The sequence below is a fragment of the Labeo rohita genome, chromosome 19 (assembly GCF_022985175.1).
Source record: "Labeo rohita strain BAU-BD-2019 chromosome 19, IGBB_LRoh.1.0, whole genome shotgun sequence".
NCBI classification, from domain to species: Eukaryota; Metazoa; Chordata; class Actinopteri; order Cypriniformes; family Cyprinidae; genus Labeo; species Labeo rohita.
Window position 1 is genome coordinate 23,404,747 of NC_066887.1, and position 4,824 is coordinate 23,409,570.

General features: G+C 40.2%; 1 long non-coding RNA gene across 1 annotated transcript; it reads left to right on the plus strand.

Annotated features, from left to right (window-relative positions):
- Positions 1-1,455: 1,455 nt before the first annotated feature.
- LOC127182096 (uncharacterized) lies at positions 1,456-4,476 on the plus strand. The gene is made up of 3 exons (XR_007829846.1): positions 1,456-2,384; positions 3,182-3,323; positions 3,494-4,476. It is a non-coding gene; the product is annotated as an uncharacterized LOC127182096 (long non-coding RNA).
- The last annotated feature ends 348 nt before the right edge of the window (positions 4,477-4,824 follow it).

Below are 4,824 nucleotides of genomic sequence, written 5' to 3' on the forward strand. Positions count from 1 at the left end.
ACATTGGCCCTATGAACAGAGAGTAATGCTAGAGAATCAACCTCAGGGCTTCTGTCTGTCTCTCTCTCTCTGTCTCTCTCTCTCTTTTATTCCTTACAGTGTGTGAGTGGTATCCATCTGTCAACTGTCAGTGCCAGTGAGAGATATCCAGAGCTGTCACATCTTGTCAGCTCTCTGAGCTGACGCCTTTTGCAGCTGCCTGGCCAACACACACATACACACACACCCCGTCCCCAATGATGGCCAGCATGCAGGCGCACTAAATGGGGAAATAATGTGGCTGAAAGAAAGAAAGCAGATAAAAGCTGTATAAAAAAAAAATCGTGAGCCGGAAGAGGGATGGAGGGATGGCAGGAGCAGACAGATTGTACAGAGGGACGATGAGTCAGATCCAGGCTGTAGAACTCTGTGGATGAGAGACTGAGTTGGAGAACCATCAAAGTGCCGTGGACGGGGGGTTAGACAAGGGGCAGCGGGCATACGGGCAGCGTGAGGAGGATTAACACAGAGAAAAGCTCAGAGATGGCTGTTTCAATGGCCGTGAGATGAAAGGGACGAGTAGATATATGACGAATATATAGTCTGTCCCTCTTCAACACGCATTGGTCGTCCGTTTCTCCTTCAGTCTGCAGATTAATGTTCTCGATAGAGTTTCTAAGACCCGCGTGACTTTGGCGTTAGTTTGAATGGCTGTTAAACGGCTTGATGTAGCTATTTGGCTCTAGTCCCAGTTCTTAAAAATTATCTCCTTCTCCTTGTCTACTTTCAATCATTAGTGAAGATCTTCATAAGGTCTGGATAAATAAAAGCAAGACGGCTTCGTCTCCTTCAAAAACCTGCCTCGTTTTCCAGCGTCTGAAGACGAGAGAGGAAAGGATCGTTTTGAATTTTGGAAAAGCGCCAGTTGAGTGTTGAGAGATCAGAGCGGGACATTCCCGCCTGACTTCCTGTCTTGATTTCACTCAACAGGAAGCAAGAAGTCAGGTGTGGCCGGGGGAAACAAAGCTACAGCTTATGTTTAAGACGTCCATCTCTGGGGCCCAGATTTGAAGGATTAGTTCACCCAAAAATTAACATCCTGACATGATTTACTCACCCTTATGTTGTACTCATATGCAGTTTTTTTTCCATGTTAAATAGAAAGTTGCTTGTCTAGATTCTTCAAATGGAACGACATGAGGGTACATGATGATAGTATGTTGATTTTGAGGTAAACTATCTCTTTGACACTGAAGACTAAAGATAGCGGGTCAGGCGTTTAAATGATGTGTCTTCCCTATCTGACACAACATAATGATGAGAAGTACTGTGTTAGTGGAGAAAATGGGCGTGTGTGAGAAAGCGAGATAATTAAAGATAGACAGATGACGTTGATGTATATGTGAGTTTTGTGGCACTTGACAGTTTCCACATTTGCATCTGCAACCTCAGCAAAACTGAGCTTCACCACTCAGAGTAAGGTGTGTGTATGTGCCATACACTGGTAAATGTGTGGCTGTACTTTATATTAAGGGATTAGTTCTTCCTAAAATGAAAGTACTGTCATCATTAACTCACCTTTTTATCTATCATATGGCTTCGGAAGATTTGTAATATATGCATGCATCACTTTTTTTCTTTTTTTTTCTTTCTGTTGTTGCTTAAGAATTGAAAATTCCCTTTTTATGCAAAACAATGGCTCAGATGTTCTGCACATTTTGTGATTTCCTTTTCTGATCCAAATGAGAAGGTTTTAACAGTTTTAAGAATTAGAGTAGTGAGTAGTAGTGAGATGTAGTGAAATGTTGTGCACTGTGTAAGTGAAATCATGTGTAATTGTGCTTATTTTTCTACAGGTTCTCTACCTTTATGGTGTTTTTTTCCCCATTGGTATTTGGTATTTAAAACCACTGTCCACTTTCTTTGTTTTTAAGTAATAAAGGCCTCGTGTAGCAAATGATGAATTTTTGTAAGAAAAATATCCATATTTAACGTGTCATATGTGTAAGCCGTTCCAGGTGGATCACTTAGGACATATGCGTTGCGCTTGCACCACTGATCTCACGAAAACCAACGTTTGTTTACAGGAGCAAAGGAAGCAGTGTTTTCTTACTTTAGCAAAAGGAAAACCAGTCTCTTCTTGGCTTATATTGAAATCATCCGTGCTCTGTGCTCCTCTGCGTTTGTCATTTCACAACGCAAGCACACTACGTCATCCGCCCGGAACGGCTTCCATGTACGACAGTTAGTGCAAGCTAGAGAAAAGTTATTATTACGTTTTAAATATGGATATTTTCTTACAAAGACACATCGATTCATTAAAGGAGGCCTTTATTCACCCCCTGGAGCCATGTGGAGCACTTTTTATTAAGACGAATGTCATGTACACCTAGGATACCTTGAGGGTGAGTAAATCATGGGGTAATTTTAATTTTTGGGTGAACTAACCCTTTAAGACTTGTATTGTTCAGTATAACATAAATGTGTTTCTTACTGAAATATGTAGTAGAAAACCCATTAAATATTTATGTAATATTTAAAAATCTGCATTGTTTTATACATGTTTTGTACTATGGGGGGCACCACTATTTCGATCACGATTCACAACTCGGATTCGCAACTTTGAGGCTACCGAAAGAGCTTACAAAAGGCAGAGACAAGAAACGCTAGATGCCATCCTGGCAGGATGTAAACATGTCGACACTTGTCAAGATGCCACAGCCACTGAAGGAGTTTGTCAGCGTGGACTTCACTCGATATCCGGGGGCTTTTAGACTCCTTGTGGGAAAAAAACAATGGTACGGCGTTTGGTTAAGCCTACTCTTATATGCATTGTCACCTGTAAGCTCTTTCAGTAGCTGTCGTCATTGTATCAGTATTGTTTTTATAGAGCTGTGTATTCTGGGTTGTGTTGCGGTAAAAATGGCAGCAGGTAGTGCCAGTAGCTCAACAAGTGCAACCATTTCACGTCATCAAAATAATGGTGCCCCCAATAGTCCAAAATATGTATAAAACGTTGTGGATTTTTTTTTTTTTTTTAATAACTTAAGTCTTAATACTTAGAGCTTCCTTTAAGGTTTCTGAAGGTTAAACACTGTGTTTTGTGAAAGCTAAAGCTAAAACGTCTGCACAAAAGTAGTAAAGCTGTTGTTAGTGTGTTTTGTAGGTAGAATGATGTATGACTGTACATATATTCTTACAGGTTCACTACTTACTGATCCCTGACGTTTAAAATCACCATCCACTTTCGTTTTATGTAAAACAGCTGCTCAGACGTTCTGGAAAATTTGTCCTTGTGTTCCACAATAGGAAAAAAAGCCATACAGATTTGGAATGACATAAAGGTGAGTAAACAAAGACGTATTTTCATCTTTGGGTGAATCATACCTTTAAGGTTTGTAAAGATTTAACATCATGTTATTTTAGAGTTAGAAAGTCTGCAAGAAAGTAGTGTAGATGTTGTTTTTGTAGTTTGTATGCGGAAAAATGTGTGATTGTGCACATTTTCTTACAGGTTCACACACACACGCACCAGGAGGGATCTGAAGCCCACGTGACACAGACACCTCAACCGAATGTAAAACAAACACACTCGATTTCACTCTTCAAAAAGACGTTCACCACCTTCAAAGCCTTACGACGAAAGCGGAGCGGAACGCTCCAAAACACAGGCAACAAACAACTCGTTTATACATTCTCCTAATTCCTCTCCGACGGGCCTCGATGTCTTTCTTCAGCAACAGACTGTTGGGGATCACGGCTTCAACGTTGCGGTTTTAAGATTCCGCCGTCTCCCCTCCCCGCTCCTCTCCGTATCTCTGTGATAAACGCCGGAGCAAATTCAAAGCCAAACAAACACGGATTCAAAGAAAGATTTTCGTGGCAACTTAAGGAAAGCGTGCGTTCGTGAAAACGTGTCGCCGGGGAGTTTGTTCAGTCGGTGCTCGCTCAGATAGACCCTGGCTGCTCATCCTGAGCAGGGAAGTGCATTTGCTTGATTATCATTAAAAAAAGAGAGATGATGTCTTCAGAAGTCAGCGGGGATATTTATCAGACTCGCAGTTGGAGACGTGATGGCGTGTCTCTTCTAATAGAACAGCCTCAAGGCTCTGGGCCTGTGTGCGCAGGTTATGATCCCATGAGAAGTGAATAAGTAAAGCGCTGACTGATCACATGTATTTACTTCATGCTTGCCTTTTGTCCCGTAATGAATATCAATGAATGAAACGGCGAATGTGGACGGGTAACGTATGCTATTAGATGGCATACTTATTCAGATGAACATTACTGCAACGTAAAGTGCTGTAGACTAGTATGTGACACAACAGAGACGGCGTTTAACGTTTCACTTGGTTCATACCAAAATAAAATACTACATTCATAATGAATTACTGCAGGATCTCTTTCAGCCAGCTTTGCTGGTCTTAGCTGGCTTAAACTGGTTTTACAGCCTGCAGTAAAACCAGTCAACAGACCAGGCTGGTTTAAACAGTTTATTAAAACAGGGTTTGTTGAAAACCCTTGCCTGTTTGCAATCCATTTTACTTCAGTCACTGACATATTTATAAGTAAAATCCATATTAACAGGATATTTTATCTATCTGGAATTTGTGTTGTGAGCTAAAAAAGAAAGTCATTTCAGCAAATTGCTAATTTGGATAAAAAAAATAGAAATTTAGAATATGTACTGATGAATCTTACGCAATAAAACCAGGTATGTAAAGTTTTAATAATAAATGCAGATACCATGGTAATTTTTTTATTATTATTATTTTATTTTTTTTTACCATGGGAAAGTAATAGTTAGGCTAAATTTAAGATCACATGTTTGTGAAATGAATTTCT